We start from the raw sequence: 13,703 nt of genomic DNA, 5'->3' as shown, positions 1-13,703 counted from the left end.
AAACAGTAGAATGACCCTTCATTAAAATTTTGACTTGAAAATACTTAAACCTAAGTACTTTACATCATATTTCATTGATCTAGCCAATCATCTACATATCTATTATATCAGCTTGGGTATCATCATCAAGAGTTTGCAGATGGTAGATATATTTCTTACTGTGAATAAGCTTGCTCTGGGTTTATGAGATCAGATAATTATGGAATGAAATTACACTGTTTATCTCATTTATCAGTTGAATATCCATCAATGTATATCCCAGGCACTGATCTGAACATATGAGACAAGAACCTCAAAATACTCACAATATCAGAGCAGGGTGCTTTTGAGAATTAGAGAGACCACCACATTGCTAACAAGAAAACTTGTGTATGTGATGGCAAAATTCTACAAGTGGCCTTTAAGAAGTTCTCTCTTGGGCCATATTCATATTCTATGCTTTATTCAGTTTCATATTTCCTCTCTAGCAGGGTACTATAAAGAGCTTGTAGGAAGACATTGTTATCCTTGCTGATATTATCTTAGGACAGCCAAGGGCATACATTATCACACCCCTCTCTTTCCAATAATAAATAACTTCAAAAATAACATGGCTTAAGATCTCTGTTAAGAAAATTAAACTTTAAACTTTGAATTTCAGGAAAGTTTAATATACCTGCACTATATTTGTAATTCATGATGTTCCTAAGTTGAATTTGTGATTATTCCACTGAGTCTATATTACAATAATTCCCTGGTTGAATCTATTACGCTCATGAGATTTGGTGGCTTATTATTAAAACTGTTAGAGTTAATTATATTTATTGCACTGATCTTCCCTGAAGGAAACTTGAGAATTGTCTTTCTCATCCTTAATTAGGAAATCATAAAATGCAATTCTGAGGACAGGGGAATTGTTTTCTTTGGCTCAATAAGACTGACCTACCAAAATCTCTCTTGATATCAGGTAAAAAAATTAACTTTACTACTAAGCTACAAAAGGATATTCTATTAAATAAAAGATTAGTTTCTTCATTTTACCTTTTTAAGGGAAGAAAGGTTTTCATCCTCTGCTTAAATCATACCTTTCATTTTAAATAACAAAATTGCCTTGTAAGTTATAATGTTCCATTAGTTTGCTAGGGCTGCCATAAGAAAATACCACAAATTGAGTGACTTAAATAACAGAAATTCATTTACCTAAAGTTATGGAAGGTAGAAATCTATGATCAAAGTATCTGCAAGTTTCGTCCTTCTGAGGAATGTGAAAGAGAATCTGTTCCAGGTCTCTCTCAGTGGCTTGTAGATGGCCACCTTCTCCCTATACATGTATGACTCTGTGTTCAGATTTCCCCTTTTTATAAGGACAAATTTGTGCCCAAATTTCCCCTTTTTATAAGGACAGTAATAGTATTGGATTAGGACCCATCCTAATAACTTCATTTTAACTTGGTTGACTATGTAAAGACCCTATCTCCAAGTAAGTTTATATTCTGCAGTACAGGGGATAGGAATCCAACATCATCTCTTTTGGGGAGACAAAACACAACCCACAATAAATGTCAGCAAGGAAAATGTCCTACAATGTGAATTATTTTTCCAGCAACATTTCTGATTTATTAAAAAGAACTGGAGTTACCTTTGCAGCAATTTTTCTTCTTTTATCCCCCCACCACATTTTAACTGGAGAAGATAATGTGGCCTAAAAATATATAAAGTAAAAATGGTCAAAACCACAGAGAAGTAGACAAGTTCATAATTGTAGTGAGAGCTTTTTATATATACCTCTTTTAGTAATTTATAGAATAAGCAAACAAAAACTTAATGAGGATATAATACCAGAAAAATATACTCAAGATATTTGACCAAATGAATAAATATAGGACACTCTACTCAAGCACTTAAGAATATACTTTCTTTTCAAGCACACATAAAATATCTACAAAAATTGACTACAAGCTGGACCAACAAAGCAATTCTCATCAAAGTTCAAATGAATGAAATTATACAGACTAGATAGAATACATTATTGACCCCAATATAGTTAAGCTATAAATCAGTAATAAAAGATAACCAGAAAATTCTCATATATTTGTAAATTTACTATATATCCTCATAACCCATAAACAAAGAAGAAATCCTAACAGAATTAGAATATATTTGGAGTTGAACCATATGAAAATGTTAATTTCAAAATTTATACAATTTAGCCAAAGAAATCCTTAACAATTTATAGCCTTAAAGGCATACAGTAGAAAAGAAGAAAGACCAAATATTAAATGAGAAAGCATTCCATTCATCTAGAGAAATTAGAAAAGGACTAGAAAGAAAGAAAGACTGAATATTAGTGAGCAAGCATTCTATTCATCTAGAGAAATTAGAAAAGGACTAGAAAATACAAGAAAAGTAGAAGAAATAAAATAACAAAAATAAGAGCAGAAACTAGTGAGAAAACACAAATCAACCAAACAGAAAAAATTAAGGACTAGTAAAACTGAGAAGACACTAGTGAGAGTTTTTAAGGAAAAAAAAAAAAGAGAGAGAGAAAACAAATGTCCAGTATAAAAAATGAAAAAAGAGACAACACTACAGATCCAGCATGCATTAAAAATATGGTAAAAGGAGAACCTAAGCAACTCCTTCAGACAGAAATTCTTAATGCCTTATTCTCTCTACACTCCAGCTTTTAGAGACTGCCAAAATTACTGCTTAAAATAAGTGGATCATTGGGTAGACCTTGGACACTTTTATCCTACAGACTTTTTGGCAGTAATAATATGGTAGCTATCTCCTTGTTATTAATGCAGATGAAGGCCACAGGAAGTTCCTACAATTAAATTTGGGGGGTAACCTCAAGTGCCTTTTAAATCAAAAGTGCTAGAGGCGCCTGGGTGGCTCAGTCAGTTAGGCATCTGACTTTGGCTCAGGTCATGATCTCGCTGGTGGGTTTGAGCCCCGCATCGGGCTCTGTGCTGACAGCTCAGAGCCTGGAGCCTGCTTTGGATTCTGTGTCTCCTCCTCTCTCTGCCCCTCCCATGCTCATGCTTTGTCTCTCTCTGTCTCTTAATAATAAACGTTAAAAAAGATTTTAAAAATAAAAAAATTTAAATCAATAGTGCCAGTTTTTTTCTCACTCAAATATAACTAATGACCCAGACAAATAGTAAAATTTAAGACCAATTTTAAGCTTTATCATCTTTCTCTCTAGTGAAGGTGGAGTAGCATACAAAGTGCAAAACAAAAATGCCATTAGGAAGCCAAATGTTAGAGAAATCTGAATCAGTAAGTTCCTGAATAATTAAAGTTCTTTTATTATCTAACACAACTTAAAATATTAAACTAAGGGAGCCATTAGCAAGAACTTGGTAATTTTATGTAGAAGTTGTAATGGACTTTAACGTATGTAACTCAGCAATATGCAAATTTTGTGTTGTTAAAATACTTTTTAAACTTTGAGAGAATCTTCAGTTTTATCTCTGCATAAATCAAGATAATAACCGATGACTTATCACTGCAGAATATTTGGGTTCAAGAAGACATCACTTGTAGTTCTACATGCTCCTTACCATACTGACATTGCCATAAATTAAGAGCATATATTATGAAAATAGGAAACATGAGTTTTCCATTGAGAAGTATTTCATTTAAGGGGCTCCAATTTAGAGTTGCTTTGGCATGAGTTGAAGAAATGAGTCTCATCTGTCAAAATCTTCATGTATGGGAATTGTAATCCACCAGAAAAATTAAAAACTTCAGGTTTGTTTTGCTTCTTTGAAAAAAACAAAAGATACAGAAAAGTTTAAAGAATAATAGACCAAAGACCTATGTATCTGCCACACAGAATTAACCAATATTAACAGTAATATTTTCTTTAGATTTCTTTATCTCTATGGGGGGGTGGGAGATAAAGAAATAAAACTTTACAAATTACATTTTAACTCCATATAATCTCTTTTCTGATGCTGATGTCCTCTATTCTTTATTTCTCCCCAGAGGTAAGCGCTACCCTGAATTTGTTGTCTGGTCAGTGCTTTTGTTTTTCAAGGATAGATTTAAATACCTACGAACAGTACATAGTGTTTACAGTGTTACTTCCTTATTGCTCTGCAACTTGCTATTTTCACCCAACATTTTCTAAACTTATCCATGTTAATATTTAAAACTCTAGGGGCGCCTGGGTGGCTCAGTCGGTTAAGCGTCCGACTTCGGCTCAGGTCATGATCTCTCAGTCTGTGAGTTCGAGCCCCGCGTCAGGCTCTGTGCTGACAGCTCAGAGCCTGGAGCCTGTTTCAGATTCTGTGTCTCCCTCTCTCTGTCCCTCCCCCGTTCATGCTCTGTCTCTCTCTGTCTCAAAAATAAATAAACGTTAAAAAAAATAATAAATTTGAAAAAATAAAAATAAAAAAAAACTCTTTCATTTATTTTTATCTGCTATTTAGTATCCCATCATATTATTAAACACAATTCATCTATCTTTTTTCTTACTGATGGGTATTTAGGGTGTTTCCATATTTTTGCTATTACAAATCATGTAGCAGTTAATATTCTTTTTTAAAAAATATAGTTGTTTTGTTTTTATTTTAGAGAGAGTGAGAGCAGGGAAGAGGGGCAGAGAGAGAGAAAGAAAATCTAAAGCAGGCTCTACGCTCAGTGCAGAGCCCAACCTGGGGCTGAATCCCATGACCCTGGGCTCATGACCTGAGCAGAAATCAACAGTCAGACACTCAACCAACTGAGCCACCCAGGTGCCCCAATATTCATACATATACACATATATATGTATATACGTACACACACATATATATGTGTATATATACATGTGTATATATACATATGTATGTATATATATGTGTGTGTGTGTATATGCATATATATCCTCATTTATGTTAGGATTTCTTGAATGCAGTGGTCTCCCACTTTGCTGACCAGACTGCCCTACCAATAAGAATTTAACTGCCTAACCCCAGTATTTCTATATTATTTATAAATTATATAAATGCTCTATTACACAAATATATAACATCCATTATCAAATGTAAAATTTTTCTTAAAAGATGAAATGAATAAATACAAGCTTCTATTATTTTCTTCCCACATTCCATTTGAATTGCTAGATTATAGGATATAGATATGTATAGTTTACTTACACTACTATCATATTATCATATTATATTATCATATATCAATATAATGCCACATTATTATTGGTAGTAGTAGTATCCCAACAACTATACTAATTTGCATTTCTTCAGAATATGAAAATTTCCATTTTCCTACATCCTTACTAACACTTGATATAAACATATGTGTCAAACATTTTATTTTGATAAGATTTCAAACCAGCAGATAAGTTGCTAGAATGGTTTAACGACCTCCTATGTAAATTCCACATAGATTCACCAACTATTAATACTCTTGCTACATTTGCTTTCTTTCTCCATCCTTCTCTGCTTTCCTCTTTCCTTTCCTTTCCTTCGTATATATTTGTATTTTATTTACATATTTTTTCCTGAATCATTTGAATATTGTTCATATTATGACTTGTCAGTCTTAAGTATTCCCATATGTAACTCCCCAAAACAAAGGCATTTTCTTTTGTAACCATGGTACAATTATCAAATTCAGGAAACCTAACGTTGGTATAGAATTATAAAATTTCACCAATTTTCCCATCAAATCCTTTCTAGCAATTTTTTCTGATCCAGGACACGTGTTGAATTTAGTTGTCTTGTCTAAGTCTCCTTTAATCTGAAAAAGCTTCTGAGACTTTTTTTTCTTTTTCATGACATTGACGAATTTGAAGAGTATAGGCCAGTTATTTTGTTTCCTGTTCTAAATTTAGATTTGCCTAATGGTTTGTGCATGATGAGATTCGGTTATACATTTTTGGCGAGAATCTGACATAAGTGAAGCTTTGTCCTCAGTGAATCACATCAGGAGATTGTCAATTCTTTTAAGTTTTCCAATCTAATGGACATGAAATGGAATTGCATTTTATTTTGCATTTTCTTGATGGATCATGACACTGAGCATCTTTTCCTATGTTTACTGGCCATTTGAGTTTCTTCTTTTAGAATTGGTTTTTCATAATCTTTTGTCTATTTTTCTTTGATTCAGATGTTATTTGAGAGTAATGTGTCATAGATGTCCTTCCAAACTGTCATTTGTCTTTTATATTTAGTTATGCTTTGCTTTGCAGATCTTTAAAATTTTAATGTAGTCTAATTCTACCATGTTTTCCTTTACGATTCCTTCGGTGTCTTGTTAAAATAAATTCTCTCCTATTTTGTAAAGATCTCTTATGGTTACTTCTTATAGTTTTTAACATTTTATTAACATTTATGTCAAATATAATACAATATAATATAATAAATATATAATGACTTTATTACTCCAAAATTACTTATTGTATCACATGTCTTACTAACTAGTTAGGCTGCCCTTTCTGATTTTTTGTCCACCCCCCCCCAAAATTATTTTGATTGTTTGTGGGCCTTTAAAGTCCGTAACATTCATATTGGGGTTTTAACTGGGAACCCATTGACTTTGTGAATTAAGTTACAGAGAATGCAATCTTTATGATATTGAGTTCTTCCAACTATGAACATGAATCTGATATATCTTGTTTTCAGTCAGGTTCTACATTATGTTGCTTGATAACATTTTATAATTTTCCCCATGAGTCCTGCTAATCTTTCATTGGATTTTATTCCTAGAGATCACAGTGGTTTTATTGCTAATGTGAATGTTACCTATTTTTTTGTTACATTTTAAATTGATTATTGCTTGTGTATAAAAATTTATTGATTTTGGAGGCGCCTGAGTGGTGCAATTGGGTAAGTGTCCAACTTCAGCTCAGGTTATGATCTCACGGTTTATGAAATCAAACCCCTCCTTTGGGCTCTCTGCTCTCAGTGCAGATCCCATTTTGAATTTTCTGTCTCCCTTTCTCTCTGCCCCTCCCCCACTCATTCACACACACTCTGTCTCTAAAATAAATAAGCATTTAAAAAAAATTATTGATTTTTATAGGTTAATCTTGTGTTTAGTTCCAATGGTTTGTCAATTTTTTAGACTTTTTTGTAGACAGATATATCATCTGCAAATAAAGACAATTTGTCCCTTCTTTTCAAATTTTTGTACTTCTTTTTTTCTTTTTCTTTGACAGGATCAGATAGGGTCTTTGAAAGGATCAGATAGGTCCCAAGTACAGTGTTAAATAGTAGTAGTCATAGGAAGAGGCCTCCTTGTCTTGTTCCTGACTTTAGAGAGTTTCACCATTGTGATGTCAGTTGCAGGTTTTTGTTAGGTAGCTGTAGCAGACATTTTTGGTCTAGTATCACATCCCCTCCATCTCTAATTTTAGCTGCATCTATAATGAACATAGTTGACTTATTCTAACAGCATCTCACTTCAAGTGTACGCTGTGTGTCTCTGGTGACTTTTTTCCCCTTTATGGCCTCTCTGCAGGCCTTTCCAGAAACCACAGGAGCCCACTCAGTCCTTGTGGGCTGTACATTCTAGAAGTGCTGGGCTAGGAGTGTTAATGCTCCTGGGGTCGCCCCTCAATCAATTGTGAATGGGAGCTCATAGGTAGATGCCCCAGCTCCTAGCCTTTCCTTTGATGGACCACTCCTTTCATGCTCCTCAGGGCCTCAGTGATATAAATATTGAGACCTTGCTGCTTATAACAGCAGTCTTTAAAACACACCCTTATATTGACTTACTTTCCTTGCTGTGTCATTCTCCTGAAACCTCACCGCTGCTTCCTGGGGTCATCTCCCAAATAAAGCACTTAGTACTTTGGTCCTTGTCTTAAGCTATTTTCAAGGAATTTCAAAGTATCTTTTTATTTCATAGTTTCTAAGAGCTTCTATCATGAACTTCTAGTGTATTTTATTGAATATGCTTTCCATCATATCTGTTAAGATGATCCTACATTTCTTTCAGTTTAATCAGTTAATGTGGCTAATTACTTCAATAAAATGTCTTGATGTTGAAACATCTTTTTTGGGGGAGGGGTGGGTTAAGCCCTTCTTGGTCATGATGTGTTTTTTATTTTTTGGGTTTGGTTTCTGTGTGTGTGCGTGTGTGATTTTGTTGTATTTTTTTAAGTTTTATTTTAATTCCAGTTAGTTAACATACAGTGTTATACTAGTTTCGGGTGCACAATATAGTGATGTCACACTTCCATTCAACACTCTGAGCTGGTCACAACATGTGCATCATCACTTGCCATCAGGGAAATACAAATCAAAACTACAATGAGATACCACCTAATACCTGTCAGAATGGCTAAAATCAAAAACACAAGAAACAACAGGCGTTGGCGAGGATGTGGAGAAAAAGGAAACTACGTAAACTATTGGTGGAAATGCAAACTGGTGCAGTCATTCTGGAAAACAGTGTGGAGATTCCTCAAAAAGCTAGAAATAGAACTACCCTGTGACCTAGCAATTGCACTATTTGGCATTTACCTAGAGAATACAAAAACACTCATTCAAAGGGATAAGTTCACCCCTATGTATATAGCAGCATTATTTACAATAGCCACGATACAGAAGCATCTCAGGTTTCCATCAACTGATGAATGGATAAAGAAGATATATATATATAGATAGATAGATATAATGAAATATTTTCAGCCATAAAAAAATAATGAAGTCATGCCACTTGCATGATGTATTTGGTTTTGATTGTTCATTTGTTGACTTTTGGATTTTCATTTTTCATGCTGGATTTGATATGCTAATATTTACTTAGGATTTTTGTATTTACATTTATAAGTGAGATATGGCCATAATTTTCTTTTTGTTGTCCTAATCCAGTCTTGTTATAAAGTTCCCTTCTCTCTTTGTTCTTCTCTAGGGTGGCTTATATTAGAAAAGGATTGTGTTCTTTGAAGATTCAGTGAATTTCATTTATTTTTAAAATTTTTTAAAATATAATTTATTGTCAAGCTGGCTAACATACAGTGTATACGGTGTGCTCTTGGTTTTGGGGGTAGATTCCCGTGATTCATCGCTTACATACAACACCCAGTGCTCATCCCAACAAGTGCCCTCCTTAATGCCCATCAGTGAATTTAGTTTAAAACCACATAAGCCTAAGGTTTGTGGTTTTTTGTTTTTTGGTTTTTTTAGGTTTAGAGGAAAAGAAGATTTTCAACAATAGATTTTTTTTTTTTACTGGTTATTGCCTTATTTAAATTTTTAGCTTTTTGATGCCACTTTGATGATGTATATATAGTCTTATGGAAAGTTTTCCATTTCATTTAAGTTTTTAAATTTGTGGGCAAATTTAATTTATTGAAATGTTTATTCTATTCTAGTTTTCAAGTTTTCTACTGTAAATACAATTTTGTCCTTTTAATTTCTAGTATTTTTGTGTTCTCCCTCCTTTTCCCTTTATCAGTTACTAGTGTTTTCTCTTTCTGATTAGTGTATTCAAAGGACCAGCTTCTGGTTGTGATTCTTTAGTCGTTTGTTTTCTATATTATTTATTTATTTCTATCTTGACTACATCCTTGTTGAGAGGCTGTATCTGGTTCTATCTGCTATTCTAGGTACGAAGCTTTAGATAAGCCATCTCACAGGTTGGGATCACATTTTCTTCCAGCCCAGCTCCACTATTTACTTCACTTACACATAAGTTGAGAATTAGACTCCCAGCCACATCAGCCAATTCTCTGACCCAGAACCCAACAAGGGTACATTATTAGCCCCAATTACTGCATTGTTTCTATTCAGTTATGGTTCACGAGGATTTTAATCTAGCTTCTGAGCACAGCTGTATTTTAATTGTTCTTCCTTTCTTATATTTTATTTATCATTGCGTTGCCATGTATTTTGGGAGTGGTGGTTAAATTGTAAATTCACAGAACCATCTTGACTGAAAGTCAGGCAATCATTTTTCTAATTCTTTGTAGAATTAGAAACTATTTTAACTGTTTAGAAAAACAAATAATTTCATAGTTCCAAGAGTAAATTTTAACTATTTCTGTGAATAAAAGTTATCCTTTTTTGCCTTAGAATTTTTAAAAGATAAAATGAAGCTGTATCAAATCTGTTCAGAAAGTATGTAAGACCAGAGGACCAGAACTTCAATAAAAAGCCAAGAATAGCTGCCCAGTGGCCCCAGGATGGGTATGGAGGTAGCATGGCAGTTAAGAGATGCCCAGGACACAGAGAAATCATATTCAGAGGAATACCTCCTGAGCCAGCAGAAGATGCACCAGAAATCCAGCCTCCGCCTGGAAGTTCAAGCAGAGTCTTTGCCACTTTCCAAGATTGGCTGTCTCTCTGCGGATCCCTCAGGTAGGCAAGTGCTTCCGGTGGAACTCAGGAAACTGATGAAACTGACTACCACTCACAAAGGGAAACCACTGTAGGAGCCCCTGTCACTTGTGGTTCCCAGTCTGACTTATAGCATGGGACTTAGAACCACCATCCTCTGGGCACTCAGAAGAACTTCAGAAAATCCTGCGGAGGATGATGAAAATATTATCCATATTGATTCATCTGATGAAAACCTAGAACCAATCTCTGGAAAATACTGCTCTTAGCAACATAAGAACTGCAGGAAATCTTTTCAGGACTTTGGGAGCACATAAAGAATCATGTAGTAGAACATTCCTATTGCTGCCCCCTCTTGTAGCCAGGAACCCTCGCGGGCTGCCAACCTACACCTGCACAAGTTGATTCATTCTAGGGACCAGCCTATAAGTGCCCTGAATGTGATAAAGGTTTCATCTTCACAGATATGTGGAGGCAATGATGTAATGTACACAACATGGTGTGTGCTAATATGGCTGTGGGAAATGGTGTCTTGAAAAAGTCCTGCTACACTGCATCAGAACCATCACAGTTCAGATGGGTGAAATACAGGAAAAGAGGACTCCAAATTATACATTTGTCCTGTTTGTTGCAGTGATTTTGCAAACCAAACCCTCTATCTAAACATATCTAAACCCTCTATCCAAACTTGATCCATCGACAGGTCAAGCCATACAAGTGCCAAGAATGGCCTTTGTTCGTTTGGTCAGGTTAAAAAGTCACCAACAGGAGCACCTGGGCAGCTCAGTCAGTTAAGTGTCCAACTCTTGATTTTGGTTCAGGTCATAATCTGACAGTTGAGATCAAGCCCCACGTCAGGCTCTGCACCGACAGTGTGGAGTCTGCTTGGGATTCTCTCTCTCCCTCTCTCTCTCTCTCCCAAAATCAATGAATAAACATTAAAAAAAAAAAGACACCAGCAAACACACTCTGGAGAGCACTCCCTCTACTGTGATGAGTGTGGAGGGACCTTCACGAGGCTGGCATACCTTCGGCCCCATCAGCAGATTCCTAGTGGAGAGAAACCATATTCCTGTGCTTGTTGTGGCCATTCTTTCACTGAGTCAGTGCTCTGAGGAGGCAGGAACAGCTTCCTAAGGTGGAGGAATCCTGGTGGCAGGGACAGATAAGTTTATTATCACCTTTTGTTTTTATCTCCATTAAGATCTATTAACTAAATCAAGGTTTCTAATATGGTCGCTAACTTAGGCCAGATTTTTTTCCCAGACTCTGTCCCTTCATGGATGGCTCAAAATAAATCTAAGAATGTGGTTTATTTTCCCCTTGTAAATGCTATGGTCATTTCTAGCAGGAGTAAAGTAGGTATTTTCAGGTGCAGAGAACACTGTTATTAATGACTGAGAATTGAGTTTTTACAGTTAGCAGACTCCTTATCAAGAAGCCTGGCCCTTTTCATAATTTGGTGTCTTGCTTGGTACTTTCAGGACTAGTCTTTATTGGAGTTTTCCATTATAGTAATCTCTCTGCTGTTTGCATGCTGTTTGGGATGCAAATGTAGTCTCTTTCCTTGAGTATCTTGGTACTTTGGTTTATTTTTGCCATTAATTGTTGCATTTTTTTTCCAAAATAAAATATTTTCTTAAAATTTTTGACAGTATTTATTTGGATGAACTTCAAACTACAGGTACAAATTTTATGTATTCCAGGAGTAATGTTACCTTTTGAGAGAGAATATGACCCATATTAGTAGTGAACTTCCCATATTGGTAAGTAGTGGATTCACTTATGTATTTTAAGAAATCCACTCACCCCTTAGGAGTATGTGTTGTCTTAGTCATCTTCTGTGGTGTTTTTTTTTCCTTTTTAAAAATCATCAAAAAGAGAATATTTGGTTGAGCTTACTTTGTAATTCTGTTATGGTTCTTTCCTATTGTAACTGACTTAAGCTCCTGGGTTAGGGTGCTGGACACACATTTGGAAATGGAATCAATCTAATAAAGATTCTTAAATTCAAGCCAATTGTTGGGCTTTACAAAGTCTATGGTCTCCTGAAGTCCAAAGGAAAACATCAGTGATGTGGATTATTTTGATAGGATTCATATCTTATTGGATTCTCAAGGAGCCTGTGATTCAAGAAAAGGTTCAGAACTACTTTACAAAATTTATGGAGTGACTTTCAGCCTCATTCACTCTGATTTCATCATTGTCTTTTGTTCTTTATGAATTCTCTCAGAACTGATGTATCATTATGAAAGCACCATCTTTAATATTCCTCTAATGAATGTCTTCTTTTACATTTATGAGTGTATTGGCATTAACTTCTTTTGAATGATGTGTGTAAGATTTTTTGAAATTTTGATGAAACTTGCATGCTAAAATTGCAAACTTGTTTTTGCTTTACATCTTTACACAGTTAATAACTGGTGATGGTAGAAAACAAGCTAAAATAAGCAATATGGTGATGGAACAACTTGAAAGCATAGGTAAATAGTTTCATTGAAATGGAAAGGGGAATTATGAATGGCTCTTAGAAGACAGAAATGGCTCTGAGTTGAGAATTTTAAATGTACTCTTAAAGCCATTTTATCAGGATAAAAAGAAAATATAAACATTTCCATTGTAATATCTGTTCTAAGCATTGTTTAAGTCTACCATAATTTCTGAAATTAATAGATCCCATTAAAGTGATGATCTTTAGTAAGTGTAACAGATAGAAATCAAATCACATAAAAATGAAAAAGAAGATCTAGTAGAATGGAAAGAGCTCTGGGCTGCCATTAGGGGCTGTGCAATTTCCAGCTTCCTCGCTTGCAAAATAGTGATTTCTAAGGTCCAGTGCAGTTCCAAAATTTCTTTGCTTAAGTGACAGGATGAATTCTATTTCCACTGTGCTTTCAGCTACCTGAAGTGACATAAGTGATTATCATTTAATATTCATGGTTGCAAGAGGGTCCGGATACTATTTGTTTCGCAGTAGTACGGTAAACTGAACAACAGCCACCAGCCGTGTCTGGAGATAGTACTTGCCGATGCTAATCCTTGGAACCTGTAAATGTTACCTCTTAAAAAAGGGGGCAGGTGGGTTGGCAGATGCAATAAAGGATTTTGAGATAGAGAGATTTCCTGGATTGTGTGGGTGAACTCTAAATGCCATCATAGTGTCCTTACAGGAGACAGGCACAGAGAGATTTGACACAGACAGAAAAGAAGACAGTACGAACATGGAGACAAGAGACTGGAATGATGCAGCCACAAGACAAGGGATGCTGGCAGCCACCAGAAGCCAGAAGAGAGAAGGAACCGAGTCTCCCCTAGAGCTTCTGGAGGGAGCTTGGCCCTGCCCACATCTTGATTTTAGCCCAGTGATACTGATTGCAGACTTCTGGCTTCCAAAACACTGAGAAAATAAATTTCTATTGTTGTGAGATA

General features: G+C 35.2%; 1 long non-coding RNA gene across 2 annotated transcripts in view; it reads left to right on the top strand.

Moving 5' to 3' along the window:
• LOC131495836 (uncharacterized) overlaps positions 1 to 13,703 on the top strand; it is a 22,222-nt gene extending 8,519 nt beyond the window's left edge. Inside the window, exons 2-3 of one of the 2 annotated variants that reach the window (XR_009254147.1) lie at positions 10,011 to 10,295; positions 13,445 to 13,703. This is a non-coding gene — a long non-coding RNA (uncharacterized LOC131495836). Of the gene's footprint in view, positions 1 to 10,010; positions 10,296 to 13,433 lie in introns of both variants that reach the window. The other variant, XR_009254148.1, reaches the window with a different exon arrangement.

Source organism: Neofelis nebulosa, chromosome 15, assembly GCF_028018385.1.
Source record: "Neofelis nebulosa isolate mNeoNeb1 chromosome 15, mNeoNeb1.pri, whole genome shotgun sequence".
Lineage (NCBI taxonomy): Eukaryota > Metazoa > Chordata > Mammalia > Carnivora > Felidae > Neofelis > Neofelis nebulosa.
Note: the sequence above shows the minus strand (reverse complement) of the source record. Positions and strands in the feature narration are given on the sequence as shown.